Below are 16,010 nucleotides of genomic sequence, written 5' to 3'. Positions count from 1 at the left end.
GTTCAAAGCAGGATAGAGCCAAGGAACCACCTGGCTAATCACCAGTTTTGAGAACTTACCTTGGAATATTTTGGATGAAAATCTATTATTTGGTTATGCGTCCTTTCAATTTCCAAATTTGATCACAGGCCCTCCCTGTTGTGTGGAGACAGTGCTGACCACTGAGACACTTAGGCATTTCAGTACTTTTTGGCCCAAGCCTTTTTGGTACCTTAAGCAGAATGAGTATCCACACTGGATTTTTTCCCCCTCTTCAGGGTTTTAAACATCCTTTAAGTTAAATATTCTGAAAAGGAAACTCTCTGCAGTCAAACTGCTTGCAACTTATGTATGTATGTGCACAGTAAGTCCATAACTTAGACAAGCAACTGCAAGTATTTGTTTTAAAAGGTCACAATTTAAAAATGTTGCGACCTATTGTTCTAAGACATCAAAATAAACATTTTTTGGAAAAAAGTGTGTACAGCTATACCCCATTTCCCTCAAAGGATAAGTGGTAGCTAGTGGATGAATGAATGAAACAAGAAACCAGGATGTGAGGCATTTAAGCAACCATGTTGATATTTTCAAAAGTCAAGATTCACCTTGCAGTTTGCAGAACAACTGTCAACTAGATATACAAATGAAAAAAAAAAACACTGTCTGTAGCATTTTATTTACTTTATTTGAGACAAGAAAGAAATAGTGAAACCCTTAATGAATGACTGGGGGAGCTTGATGGATGGGGCCAAAAGGAGCCACTTGGCATATGCAGCTAATACACTCACCTTTGAACAGATGGCTACACTGAAAACCATGTCTGTATTTAATATAAAGAAATACATCAGAATATCGAACCACTAGAAAGGGCACATATCTTAAGAATAAGATGGATAGGAGGGGTAAAATGAATAATTCTACTCTGTCATTATAAATACACAGTATCATCGGTCGTCGCAGCCCCCCCCCCCCCCCCCACGCGGAGCCCCTGCACTTCCTTTCCTGGTCCTAAACCTCACTGTTGTGGATCAGTAGTCGAGCCCCCGCTGTAGCAGGGAGTGAGCCCGCCCCGCACAGCAGCAGACCGACCGGGCTCTGCCGGTGACAACACCGAACACACTCAGCCCGAGCAGCAGCGGCGGATCAGCAGCGAGTCTTCCGAGCTCCTGTGGACTGGACGGGTCTGTGGGAAGAAGCCGATCGTAACTACAGGAAAGAAAGAAAAGAGGAGATTTTTGTTTTCAGCTGCTCGCTCTTTGTTTTTGTTTTCAAAAAAAGTTGCGTACCCACAGCAAAGGCGACCGGATACACGCGCAAGACATTTAGCCTACTGTTGGAGGTAATATCGCAGCACGGGCTGGTTGTAAAGAACATCTTGTTTAAGGTGAGTGAGATATCGCAGTGTGCAACAGTGGGTTTAAAGGAGATACAGTCTTGTGTTTTTCTTCTGTATTTTTACAGCGGGGTTAAGTAAAGTTAGTGGCTTTGTTAAAGAGCTTTCTTACCCCGGTTTTTTTATGTAGTTAAGAATGAGAGAAACTTCTTTCATGATTTTTTGGGCAGATTTTTTGCAAAATATCCACGAAACACGCCTGGTTTGTGAACAATGATGTCAAAATGGGGATTTCTAATACTAAGTTATGGGACTGCTTGTGCTGCGCTCGAGTGTGCGGGGCTTAGTGTGCATGATTAATTTGGTTACTGATAGTTTGACTTGTCTGAGTGATTAAAGTACTTGAGCATAATCTGTGGCTGATCCAGTTCAACGCAGTGACTTAGTTTTCCCACCAGCTCCCAAGTTTTTTTTGGGGGGGATTTTTCTTGCACTGGATTCAGCTGTTTTGCCTCAAGATCTGGTATGAGGGAGAGAAACTGGATTGCTCTGTTATCTCCATCCAGCTGTTTCAGTGAATGGGGCTGCCTCTTGCAACTGGCACACACAGACACACACGCACACGCACACACACAACTGCTATTGCATACCACTTGAACTCTCTTGATTTCTGCAGCTTGTATGATAAAGACAGAAAGTAGTGGGTAGGAGATGATGAAGGGATTGGGGTGAAATTGGAAAGGTCACAGGCAGAGAGAGAGACCTTAGCACCACTTGTTTTATGCTCTCAAGGCCTACTTTAATATATGGATTAGTTTTGAGTTGAACTGGAAGCATCCAGGGTCTGATTGGATCATAAATAATCCCCACACACAGGAGCAGATATAAATGCTGAAGGAGCAGCAGCATGCCTGAGAAGCCTCTCCATCTCCTTCTCATCTGTTGTGAGCAACACCCTCCCTGCACTTGATTGATGAGTTGGACGTCATGTTGTCCCAGCTATAAGACTTTGGCTGAATGCAAACACTAAAGACAACCGCACACCAATGCGTGCACGCTGCCAATGTGAATTCTTGAATAGCGTTCCCTTCCTTCCCCTGCACAGACCAGTGGGACTAACCGCTCCATGATGTTAAACTTAGTGCTCAGGCATCACGCCACCTCACTGGGAGACCCTGCATCATCCTGTCCTGTCACCACTGCGCAGCACAGCATAGGCAAGAGGTGGGGGGATGGAGGAGGGAGGAAGGTGGCAGGACACATACAGAGAGAGAGAGAGAGAGAAGGGGGAGTGGGGGGATTTGGTGGTGGGAGGTGATAACCAAGCTGTCAGGCGATCAGGATTGCAGCAGCTGAAGAGGCGGACAGAGGGTAGGAAGGGAAGGGGAGGAGGGTGTGATGCTGAGGGATCATTTTTATCACATGGCTCCTTCACAGGACGAGAAGCCCTGAGGGGGCGATGTGTGAGGCAGCCGAGCAAGAACATGACCAAAGTCACGGTCAATGTGCTTTTGATAGCATGTAATCCTGAAACACTTTCTTTTCTCTGCTTCTTTTTTTCCCTCCCTCCACCATTATGAAAATCTCTCTGCTCTCTCTCTACTGTCAAATAAAACCAACCTCCATTCATGTTTTCATTGAGTTAACAAATATGTGTGAGTCAAAAGTAGAACATAGCTAGAGGTAGGCTACAATCACAGCGGATGCACATCTGCCAGTACTTGCTCTGAAGATGCTGAAACATTAAAGACTCGCCGACTGGTCAAAATGTAGCAGCTTAATTTGCTCATTAGATAATTTCAGCAAAATAAATAATAAATAACACACAAATGTGCACACAGGGGCCCATCTATGCGCTGGGGAGCACTCTTACGTAAGTGAAGGAAAATCCCACATGAAGCACCATACAGTATATCCTACACACACACACACACACACACAGATGGAGAGAGAGCAATCTGATCCACACCTGTGATGCTCAATTAGCAAAATGCCTCTCCAGCCATCTGGGATTGACATGATGACGAGCTGCCATTTCATTTTGCTGCAGCGATGATGATGGCGTGGATTGATTGGATGTGATTAAAAGCATGCAAGCAGCATGCAGGCATATTTAATTCACTGCCATCCATCATGATGTAACATAGATCCCAAAAAGCCTTACACAACAGAAACTCCACCACATACTGCTCTTTTTAAACGCCACTGTAGGTGCGTTTGAGAGAAGCTGAGATCTCATGCGAAAAAGCACCATGGGACCCTGAAATTCCTTTGAGAGAATCATGCAGTAGAAGGAGCTCAACAGATATGTTTTCTTAGTTTTTTTTTTTTCTTTCTCTCCTCTCTGCAACCCATTTCATGTCTAAAGTTACATGTCAGACAAGCTGGTCTGTTTGATGTTATGCTGCAGTTCAGCAGTGTCTCCGATGCTGTTCGTGGGAGTAATGTTGGTTCTGAGATGCACTTTTGCTTCTGACTTTCCTCAGCTGTGGATGTGTCTAACAGCGGGTGCGTCATTGAGATTTCCGTCAGAGTTTCTCGCTGTCAGCCCATTAAAACGGGACAAGAGCAAGAGCACAGCAGGGGAGAGACAAGCTGTCAGTCAGGCTAAACACACACGTATACACATACACACACACACACACACACACACAAACACACACACACACATGCACACACACACACAAACACGTAGACGAACAAAGACTACCCCTGTATGTGAAGCTGTAATTAGTAGCTGCCCGGTTTTTCAGTGACCCTTCTCTTCCTGCTTTTAAAGGCCCGTTTTGGACTGAAAGTTCAGCAACAACATCAATATCAGCTTTTACTGAGTCATTGACTGAGACATTACACAACAGATGAATTATGTGCATCTTATAAAGGCGAGTAATTTAAAGCTGTAGCTTGTCTGTTTATTCATGCAGGTCAGGGCAGAACGCAGAATTAGCAGTCAAAGTCATAAAGCTGAGAGTAAAATTAGTTCTCATTTTTCTGTTAATTTAAATGAAGCATACGATCTGTATGTGGTTCACTTGTAGATGCGTTTCAACGACTTGCATTCCAGAGATTTTACTGTGACTAGAAATAAACAAAGCCCTGTAGAGGACCATTCCTCTTAAAGAAAACTGAGTTTCAGAATTTCTTTGTGGAAAATACTAATTAAACAGTCCACACTGTTAAGGCAGTTCCCATAAATATATGCCTCTAAAAGCAGTATGAGTACTTAGTGTGAGCAGGTTTCTTCTTTACATCAGACTTATCTTTACAGCTTTGAATCAACCCAGAAGACATAAAACAATCTTCCCTCGCTCACAGTGGCGCGCAGGCATTCACATGCTCGCCTTGCTACCTGAGCTTAAGTGAACTTTACTGGACTTGAATTGAACTGAAATTGAAGTACTGATCCAGACTTTATACGCAGACATTAATCTCAGTGCTTTATGGCTTTCAGATGCCAAAAGAAATTGGTTATTAAACCAAATGATAATTTTTAAATTGTATTTTCAGCACTGGATTGTTCTACTCAGTGTTAAATCACAGCTTGAACCATCATGAAACAAAAATCAGTCACATATGTGGTATTGCTTTTTGGTAGTGTAGGACATATGTCTTCATTTGTGCGGTGTCTCACTCTCCCCGATGGTTCACTAAACGAAGAGTACAGGACATTTTACTCTTCTCCAAATGAACTTATAGATTTGAGAACTTTTTAATTGGCCCAACTGCTGCCAATCCATATCATTTTATTTTCTCACTGAATATAATAATAATATATATAGGACATTGGAGGTTTTTTTTCAGAGTAATTTGATTTTCTGAACTCTTGAGTTACTGATGGGTCTGGTCCCAGTAAAATGACTGAATTCTTACAGTAGCAGTGTATTAGGAAAATGATGTGGACAGGAGGCTCCAAACAACAAGTGACTCGATCAGAAAATCACATGGTGATTGTTTTCTGTAAACAAATAGATGCATAAATAGTGCAGCAGAAAACCCCCCCTCCCCTTCTGCAAATCCTTTCAGCTGAATTAATCTGTTTTTGAATTATTTCTTCTTTGAAAAACTAGGACTTTTTGCATTTCTGACCATATATGTCTGACATGAATGTCAGGTGAGCTATTTCAGGTTTACTGGGCTCTTTGTTAATCTCATAAATCTCTCAGAATGAATGAATCAAGTGTTTACACTGTGACATTTTAAGTCCAGGCTTTTTCAACGCTAACATTATGCAGACTGTCCAATTACTTAATGAAAAACATTTCATTAGGTGAGTGATTGCAGCAGAGGCCACCCACTTGTGAACTGATGATAATTATCAGGTCTGTTTAGTGCAATCAAACTCAGATACAGTCATTTCTGCCATTAATAGAAAAAAGAAAGAAAAAAAGAAATACTTGCAGAGAAGGCTTTTTTTTGTGAAGTGTTGTGTACTAAATTAAGTCAGTACTGGCTTTGATGATTATGAAGCTTTCCTGACTGCAGCACTTCAATTAACCGACCGAGTATGTGCAGGCAGCTCCTCCATCAAGCTGCAGGAGGTTGTGTCAGGTCTGCAGCGGGGGGGGGGGGGGGGTTAAAGAGATACTCCAGTGATTTAGTATTGTACTTCTATAAAGTTACGGCACTTGTGAGAGTGAAAGTCTCCAGCCCAATCCAAGATAACGCTGCTGACATTATCTGGGTTGTGCTTTTTTGGGTTTTAGAAAAGCTCCCTTCAGAGCCACAGATGACCTCATGCACCTTTTTACAGGCTGAGTTGTATCCCTCATGATCAGTAAGCTGACCTTTACGTGTAAAATCAATAGACTGCCCTTTTCAGTTTGAGACTATGGCTGTATCAAGCTTTGCCATGTTTTACTGAACACTTCTGCAGGAATATGGAGCTAAGAAATCTGTCTCGGCTATTCTTCAGCACCAAGGTGTGGCCGCACTAACTCGGGTGCACCACTTATGTTCTTACTCTGTCATCGTCAAGCTGTCCTCAGTCTCAGCCTGTTATTTACCCCCTTTGGCTTTTACAGACTTCAAAACATCCAACAGTTGCCATAAAATGCCCCATGAACTTGTACACTGCCTGTCTATCATCCTGCCTGTGCAGAATCTTTTTTATCTTTTTGTAGTGTGAAAGGAGACTCAAAATATGTTATTTTTGCCTAAGTAGATTGCAGGTCAATTAAAATGCTGTTGGAATCTGATAGCTGAGATGGCAGGCGGAGATGGGCTCTAAAAGCCCTTACAGTCTGTAAGAAGAGACAGAATCAATGCAGAATGGAGTAAGTCTGTGTATAATGGACATTAGTGGGCAGAGCTCTGGCACAGATCACATTAGAACCAGGAGTGCTGAAGTCTGCCAACTGCTCCAAACATCCATTAGTAGGCCAATCAAACTGTGTTTGCTCAACACTCATGTGTTTGTTCACTGCGCCCCAAAGATACTGTAGAGAAACCTATATTACTCGCTGAAATTGCAGTTTGAAGACCTCATTATGTTAGAACGCAACAGAAATCAGCGTTACTATGTGAGGAGATATCAACCTTGGCAGTGTAGAAATGCAGCAGCTGTACTGTGAGCAAAGTAAGAGTTCCATGATGGCATATAGAAACAGTTTTCAACCATCTGAGCACAGCACTCCCTTTCTCTCTTTCTCTCTCTGAGGAGAAGGTAAAGTGGCCTCTTATGTCAAAAAGCGTCACTTCACTTTTCAGGAGGTTGATGAATGAGGACCGAAATGGCCAGTGCTGAAACAGCAGACCACACACACACACACACACACAACACACACACACACACACACACACACACACACACACACACAGATGCACACAAACACAAGATTGATGGATGACACGAGTATTAGGTCCAGAATTGAGGCTCTTTGCCTTGTAGCCGATGAATGGCTGGAGATGACCTGCAGCTACAACAATTAGATGTTTTTACTGGAGGCAATCTTAACTTGATAAGAAAACCTTTTCTGATTTCTCTGAATTTTTTTGTTAGGCAACATTTTTCTTCCTCTAGCTTGAAATCAGAAGAGAAAACCAAATGTGACTAACAAAGCCCCCTCTTTCATCCAAGTGTGAAAACCATTGATTAAGCTGTTTGTTGATTTGCGGTTATTGGAAACCTGATTTGTGCCAGCAAGGGAAGCAAAACATGAATTATCGATCCGGCATAAAGGCTCATTTGCCCCTGCTGGTGTGGTTTAGCTGTAATTTCCTTGGGATTTTCAGCGAAGCCTCTCAGATGTGATTTTGTCTTTTCGAACACTATACACATTCTTTCTTGGCCTTGTCTAAAACAACTACCTCAGCAGAATTGAATCAGTGAGTTTTTCACCATGTTACAGCGGGACACCTCTGAGCTAATAACATAAGCAAAGATCTGTTGACACCCTGTTGTTTGGACATGTGTCTGATTTATAGATTAGATTTCCTCCACCCTCTTGGCCAGCCTCTTTCCCCCTGTGTGTGTGTGTGTGTGTGTGTGTGTGTGTGTGTGTGTGTGTGTGTGTGTGTGTGTGTGTGTGTGTGTGTGTGTGTGTGTGTGTTCTGCTCGGCCAGCTTGGAGGATGCGTCTGCCAGATGACCCTTTGGCAGAATGCGTACCACACAGCGACCCTCCCCCTTCCTGCATCAGCTGACTAGCTTGGGTGAACTGTGGCCGGCTTGTCTCGTGTAAACGGAGAGGATCGCGGGAGACGGGGGGGCCGGGAAAGTTTTAACCATGAGAAAGTGTTTATATCATGACCCCAGCATATCTCTGCATACTGTATCTCTCAGTGGTGAAACTATGTGATCAATCCCTCCTTTTTAATTGGTGGCAGATGTCTCCCCCTCATCGCCCATGCCTCCATCCCTTTCTTTCTCATACACGCATACTGGGTTCTGCTGGGTTCCCAGGATTCTTCTGGGAACCTCTGGGACACCGTCCCAGCCGTGGTCTCGGTAACATAACTCCCACCACCCTTTCGTCCGAGCCAACCCTCATCTCTCAGCGGTCCCGTCACACATGGATTGCCAGGACTCAGCTGTCCTGCGCTTATGAAACATTTGGCAGATTTTAAACAAAGTTGCAGTTTACAAACTGATGCTGTCACTGGTTTCAGCTCAGTTTCTGTGGGACTCGGGCTCAGGCTGACAGAGCTGAATCCTGGAGGTGATGTCTGCCTTTGTGTCGCGGTGTCTTTGTCTGCTCTGCATTATCCTGCAGAGAATTGGTTATGGAGGATTGTGTCCATCTGCTGAGTGAGATTTCTTGGAAACGAGAGACGGGGCACGGATAAAAAGAAGAAGGACGGGGTTTGTCCTGTGGCTGATCAGCAGAAAAGTGAAATCAAGTCCTCAGCATGAGTATGTGTGTTTGTTTATGTGTGTGCCCAACTGAATTTTAAATATACAGTATTAAACAATGAATCCAGTGTGATTCTTTCACATGCACGCGTCCTCAAGCCTCCCTCAGCTTCCCTCTGCGATTTGACATTCAAAAGATGTATTGTGCCAGTAAGCCTTTGATATTCATATTGTTATTAACAGGCTGGATCAGCATGAAGCTCACTGTGTTTGGGGTCTTGGCGTTTTTCTCCCTCTGAGGGCAGACAGAAGTAGGTCAAAGTTTAGTGGAGCGTCCTGTCTGAGCAGGAGGATTGAAGAGGTGGAGGGGGGGTTAAAGGGCGTCGTTGGTACCAGGGACCTCCTTCCTAAAGCATGGGGGCTGCCCTGTTTTAGTAATTGAAAATGAGGAATGAAACTAACAGAAGACTTTATTACCCAATATTATTGGGTGATTTTAGCTCATCATAGCTATATTGGTAAAAAAAAAAGAACAAACGATGAATAACAAGAAATTGCAGAGGAGAAATGGCAAATATATATTTATGATAATTTAGAAAGAGTGTTGCGCCTGCATACTAAATTCATACTGTAAATATCTGTTCTTATATAACTGTTGATAAGGGACTCTTTAAGAATGTTTGTTTATATTTTGTGTTTATGTGAATGGATTTTTTTTTCAAAGGGTAACTTAAGCCCCTCGGTAATCTTCTTCTTCTTCTTCTCACCTTGCTGCAGTGATGTAGAAGTGTACTCCAGGGTGTGTCAGTACACCATGACATCACTGTAGCAGGTGGTTACAGGTGCAACAGAGCACACTTCTAACTCCACCGATCAGTGATGCTGGGTGCAGGGTCAGGGTGAAACCAGAGAGGGCAGCACGACACTGATTTTCAGTCTGATGTCAAGTTGTTTTTTAAACTCTCAAACATCCTAATTTAGTTTGAGTCGGCCTCTCGTGTGTTAAATGCGCGGAAAGGTGCAAAAATCCTTTCTATTCATGCAGCATTTTAATCATCGATAAATTGTTAATAAATAATTTACATTTAATAAATTAATGACAAACACTTTGCTTGATAACCTTTATTGTTTAATGATAACTGACCCCTGACAAGGACCGCCACCATGTTTTATTTAAAGAAGACTAGGAGTCTACGGTCATGCTAGCAGCTTTGTTCTATGAGCTAAATCTTAACATCAACATCCCACGTCCTCTCAATGGCGATGCTAACATGCAGCTATAAGTTTTCTCATGTTCACCTTTAGCATGTTAACATGTTAACATTTGCTAATCTGAATTAAACGTAAAATACAGTTGAATTGATTTATACTGAAACTGTGATATCTGATAGGCGGCTCGGTGTTATGAGCTCACCCTGCTGACCTCGTTGACCCTTTGGAGCAAAGCATACTGCTACAGATTAGGATGTTTGGGTGACAGGGTGTTTTGTGATTAGGGATTGAGACGAGGAGAGGTCAGACTGTCGGGTTAGAGTCCAGAGGAGAGGGGCTGCAGGGGTGAGGATCATGTGGGGTGAGCTAAGTTGTAAATTCATCCAGTCCAAATCCAAAGTATTGCATTGTAAAGTTTGAAGGTACTGTTACTCTAGCTCTACGTTTAGAGAACAAATATCTGGTGTCCGATGCTTGAAAAGATCTGGAATATTTATAGTTGTTGTTAGTGTAGTTTATTCAGCAGAAACATGTAGCCTACCATTGCTTTTGGTTCCTCGCTCACTGTCCTGGTAGGCTTGTGTTAGATAAGAGAGCTTTCAAAAATCAGATGTTTTCATTGATATGAGGGGAAAGTAAAGTGGGTGGACGGGACGCAGATTTTCTGGGAACGTCTTCACGATTAAACCATGAATTATATAATAGCTCATCTGCTGTATCTCAAACTTCCTGCTCATTGTCAAGCAGATCAGGATTTGCTGGTTTAAAACGTAGCTCTACTTTGCCGTCAAAGATCAAATAGATAGATTAAGGTGGTGACAGAGCGGTTCGGATGGGTTGTAGCGGCGGATGCAGAGATGAACGGATGAAATGAGGCCAGTGTCATCTTGTCTCATTTACTATGCAGGGTTGGGAGGGGATTAGCCTCACTTACATAACTTCATCTCCCCCTGTAACTTGCCCATCTCCCTTATTTCCCAATCCCACACACTCTTCCCCATTATTCTGAGATCACAAGATTGGTGTTGGCCTGTTTATTTTTGATTTTTCTCTTCAAGACAGAAATTTGGAGATGCTGAAAGAGACTGAAAATTGGGATTCAGTGAGACCAGAAGGAGGGGAGATGATGAAGGGAGCGACACACATTAGAAAGAGAGAGGACGTAGAAAGCAAAAGCTGCTGAGAAAGAGAGTGAATGGTAATAAAAGGTCTGCAGATAACGCAAAAGGAAAAGAGGAAATGGGAGAAAAAAGGGGGGATGGGGGGAGCGTTGGAGGTGGATGAGATAGTCTATTTATAGTTTATCCCTGCTGTTGGGTTAGACGGCCTGGCCCAGCACAGCACAGCTCAGCAACCATGTCAGTCCTGATGTCATTGTCCATTAGCTCTATACACACATGCATATATACCCATAAGGCATACATACAGGCTGTCCCGAAAATGTGGGTACGCTGACCTTTGGCACTATAGTACGAGAAAATTACACACTGACTGATCTGACAGTGTGTGCATGTGTGTGTGTGTGTGTGTGTGTGTGTGTGTGTGTGTGTGTGTATGTAGAGTAAACAGTCAGTCAGTGTCATAAATATGCTGTGAAACGTGGGTGAAATTGCGTGTCACTCAGCTCAGTTTGAGACAAACGCTTCACTTCCGACAGCAATGTTTCAATTTGATACACACACACACACACACACACCACACACACACACACACACACACACACACACACACACGCACACAAGTTTTTTTTAAAGTAATTTTTCTCCCTGATTTTACTTCTTAATCTTGGGAATAAATTAAATGTGCATCTCTTATGTCCTTCAAGTTCTATTTTGTTTTTAGATCACATTTGCATATCTGTATCTTTTTTTGTTTTGTTTGTTCTTTCACTTACATACAGCTACACGTGCAGGTGAATCCATGTGTTTCAGAAAGAGAAACGTGTTCTCTCAACTACATCTAACTGTGTGCTTCCCTTCTGGCTGACTTTGATGACATCAGTGCGCTTGTTTATTGTACCTGCTGCAGGCAAATACACACACACACACACACACACACACAACACACACACACACACACACATTCATATAATCTAACTGAGTCACAGGCAGAATAAATAGCTCTGGTTTCAAACTAAACACGGGAGGTGTTCCGTGTTTCTGCAAATAACTTTCTTTAGTAGTTTATCTTTTTGATTTATCAGTTATTTATTGCGGCAGTGCTAGTTCAGCGTAATTTCGTCCCGGATTTGGTTCTACTGCACAAAACCAGCTCTTATTTTCTTACATTGTCAATAACACAAATATTAAACACAAGCCCTTTATTTGTGTTTTGCGGGGGAAATGTGGCTAAAACCAAACGGATTTTATGTTTTTTAATCAGCACACTGTAGGAAATGTTGCATGGGAAGTTATTAACTGTAAGCTGAAGGCTGCGAGGACTGGCCAGCTACTGTATAAGTTCCTGGATGATTCATGGAACAGTCTCGGGGTTGCACAGGACCTCGTTTGTTTCTGCTGTTTCTGCCCCTGGCTCACCCTGCTCCAATAACACACTTAATGTGACTGTGGCAGAAGAGACACATTCATGAAAACGCACAAACGCAAGCATTCACAACATGCACATGTGTTTGGAGAGAGATGGACAATATATATTCACACTCATGTTTTCCCTCCCACCACGTACTGCGGCACACGAAGGCAGAACTTGAGACAAATATTACCATTTCTTTTTCATTTTTCTGCTGCCTGGCTTACTCATCATCCTCATTCTGTGGTTAATTACTGGTCTTGTGAATAGGAGTTTTCTCTCCACTGTGGCGTGTCTGTGGCAGCAGTGGAAAGTAACTAAGTTGTGCAGTTTTGACGTACTTGTACTTAACTTGAGGATTTACCCATTTTATGCTATACTTGATATTTCTACTCCACTACATTTCAGATGTAAATATTATACCTCTCCCGCTCTACATTTATGCGACTGCTTGAGTTACTTGTCAATTTTCAGATTAACCCTGCGGTGCAGAATTTTTGTCTCCCCCCTCTGGTAGTGAGAGTAATACACAAACACTGTCTCTTCTTTCACGTTCTCCAGCGAGTGAAAAAAGCCACACCAATGGTAATCCATGTTTGTCCTCCCCATCAATCGTTTTTTGCTTTAGGCTGTAATCTTTCCGCTGAACACCAAGTTTCTTTTTTATCTGGAACATCAGAAACTTTTGTTGGACACTTACTAGGTTTTTCCGCCAGAGGCCTACTCTGTCTCTGTCTCCACAGTTGCTCCCCTCTTCAGCTCTGGCAAACCAATCATCCCCAGCTGACATAAAACACATTGCTACCCGTGCTCCAGTGTGGGAATGTTGCCACAGACATCAGATTTAAAACTCTAGTATACTGCAAAATACAGAGAAAGTTTACCTGGTGCTGATCAGCATTGTGTGAACTCAATGGCTTGAACGTAAAGTCCCACACTCCAGCTTTAAGATTTCACATGAATAAAACATAATCTTATGAAATACACATTGGCTGCTCTTTGTCTTGTGCTCCATTACAAAAATAAAGTATCTACATGTAGTTTCTTGTCACCTTTCACAAAACAGCAAAGATTATAGAAAGGTCCAGAAATGAATAGACATTTGTGTGGCAGAGCTTTTCTTCCTCGTTGGATTAAACTACCAAACTGTACATAAAGCTGCAACACCTTGACCAGCTTCAACATTAAAATACTACTTATACATAAATGCATCACTAATAATAATGCAATATTATAGTATATTACAGTATGACACCACACTGGGTCCTTTTACTTTGTAATACTGTAAGTACAGTTTGGATTTTGAGTGCAGGAGTTTTAGTTGTTTACACTGTTGCATTGGTGCTTTTACTGAGGTTAAGAATCTAGTATGTCTGCCACCCCTGTTTGTGAGGATGCAAGTTTTCTGTAGATCGGCAATGAAGCGCGACAGCAGTGGCTCTCACGCTGTTTGTCTCATTTCGATTTCCTCTTTCAATGCACTGTTCAGCAAGTGCAGCCAGATGCTGACAGGTGCTCGACAGTGTTTCTGTGAAATATGTTCAGATCTCTTGTCTGGCAACCCCCCTCTCCACCCCTCCCCACCCCCCCACTCCCACCTCCCCCTTCACCACACTATGTTCCTTCTCCTCTGAGCTGAGAAAGAGGGAATCTGTGCATAGAAATAACGTGTTTGAAATAATGGAAGGAAAGCTAAAGACAGGGAACAATATGAGAGGACACAAAGTATGTGAATGAAAGGAGATGATTCACATCCTCCACACAGACAAATTGTTACAACAGCAGTGGCAGGCTGACAGAGCTGGAGACAGACAAAAGCCAAGATTTAACTTTTGGCTCCGGCTGCGGTTGAAGTGCTGAAAAGGCAAATGAAAACTTTCCTACAGTCTTTGTCTCTCTTTTGTTAACAGCCCCCCCTTTATTTCTTCTGTGCAGTCACCTTTTGCTTATTCTGCATGACGTCTCACTGTTCCCCCACAGAGGACCTTCATTAGTCATCAGCTGTCTGTGAACATGCAAGATCATCCTTTGTTTCTAGGAAGATTCTTCATAGCAGAGGTTGATTGTGCGCGGCTGTGCATCAGCTGCTGCTTTTAACATCGGTTACAGAGATAAAGTCGACCCACCACTGCTGCCGAGGTCATTGTTCTCTGTCGGTGGTGGAAAGTAACTGAGTACATTTAATAACTTACAAAATGCGACACATTGTTAAAGATGAAACCAGAGATTTCCAACCTTTTTGGCTTGTGACCCTTTTACAAAAAAGTGTCTATATATAACTGTTCAAGGTCAAATTATGCATTATTTCACGATAAAAGTTTAGTAAAGCGTAAAGATCAGTAAAATAAATAAATAAATAAATACAAATTTGTGCAGCACAACCTTTTTTTTAAGTACACCTTGCTGATTATACCTCTGTATTTTTTTACTTAAGTAGGAGTTTGAATGAAGGACTTTACTGGTAATGGAGTACTTTTCATTGTTGTATAGGTACTTTTACTCAAGTAAAGGAGCACAGTATGTCTCTTCTTGGTTCATGTTTTTCTTCAAGGTGTTCATTTCTGGATAAAGGTGAAAGAAATTATTTAAGGAATAAATTAAAACAAAGCTGGAGGGCCCAGTTTTGCAGAGGAGGTGTAATTTCTTCCATTATTTGTAACAACAGTGTTCCCCTCAGGTCTGAATATTAGAGCAGTTGTTATTGAGAACAGTTGCCAGACTTAGACAGACTGCCCTCTAGTGAACGGTACTGGATCTACATGGAGCCAGACCTGAGCTCCTTGATCAGAAGCTAAGTGCAAACTAACAGGACTGGAGTTTAATATAAACAGCAGATAGACCTATCAGAGCTGCTCGGGCAAATGCAGTTCCCATTGTTTCTTTCTACCAACGAGATGAATGGTCCTCATTAATCATGGCCATTTGTCTTCAGTTGTAAGTCTAGAGGTCAGTGATTAAACCTGGTTGTCTGTAACGTGGCCAACTCTCTCCCTCTATCTGTCTTTCCCTCCCTCGCTTAGAGGATCAGAGGGAGAGTTGCATTTCGCCGCTGCTCTGCTCCGCTTTTCATGGCTCTGATGTTGTCTGCCACCAAATCCCTGCTGAATAAAAGTCAGAAATTGAAGCAACAAATCATGTTTTATGTATATGTGCTTACACAATGAAAGCAGGCTGAAAAGTGGGCCAAGCATCACACGGGGCATATTATGGCAACAAAGCAGCTTTCCACTTTCTTGGAAAAATGACAGCAGCAGCCGCCAAAGTGCTGGGCACAGAGTACAATGTGTTCGGATAATGACAGCAAAAAAAAAAAAGAGATACATTGAAATTACATTACCTGACTGCTCTGTTCCTGAAGTGTTTTACTATCCCTATCGATTCAGTTCTGGTGGAGAAACTCTGATGTTGACTTGTCAGCTCCATAATTTAATAGATATGTCTAACCATCAGAGATTATTCAGTTTGTACAGAGGTAGCTATCACTTAAATGTCTCTGGCTGTATCAGGTGAGAGCTGAAACTAGTGACTTTATTCATTATCAACTCATCTAAAGATTATTTTTTTGATTATCGATTAATTATTTTGATTTATAAGATGTCAGAAAGATAGTGCAAAATGAAAAATGACTAAAACCTTAATTTTCTGTTGATCAATTGTTTCAATTTCA

General features: G+C 42.2%; 1 protein-coding gene across 2 annotated transcripts in view; it reads left to right on the top strand.

The window, feature by feature from the left end:
- Positions 1 to 1,098: 1,098 nt before the first annotated feature.
- The window catches only part of lzts2a (leucine zipper, putative tumor suppressor 2a), a 45,052-nt gene continuing 30,140 nt past the window's right edge, over positions 1,099 to 16,010 (top strand). The window contains exon 1 of one of the 2 annotated variants that reach the window (XM_056395412.1): positions 1,099 to 1,363. The gene's annotated coding sequence lies outside the window, so the exon portion shown is untranslated. Of the gene's footprint in view, positions 1,364 to 8,507; positions 8,663 to 16,010 lie in introns of those variants that run through there. The other variant, XM_056395413.1, reaches the window with a different exon arrangement.

This window comes from Seriola aureovittata, chromosome 14 (genome assembly GCF_021018895.1).
Source record: "Seriola aureovittata isolate HTS-2021-v1 ecotype China chromosome 14, ASM2101889v1, whole genome shotgun sequence".
In the NCBI taxonomy this organism is placed as follows: Eukaryota; Metazoa; Chordata; class Actinopteri; order Carangiformes; family Carangidae; genus Seriola; species Seriola aureovittata.
This window is presented reverse-complemented; position numbering and strand designations above follow the sequence as displayed.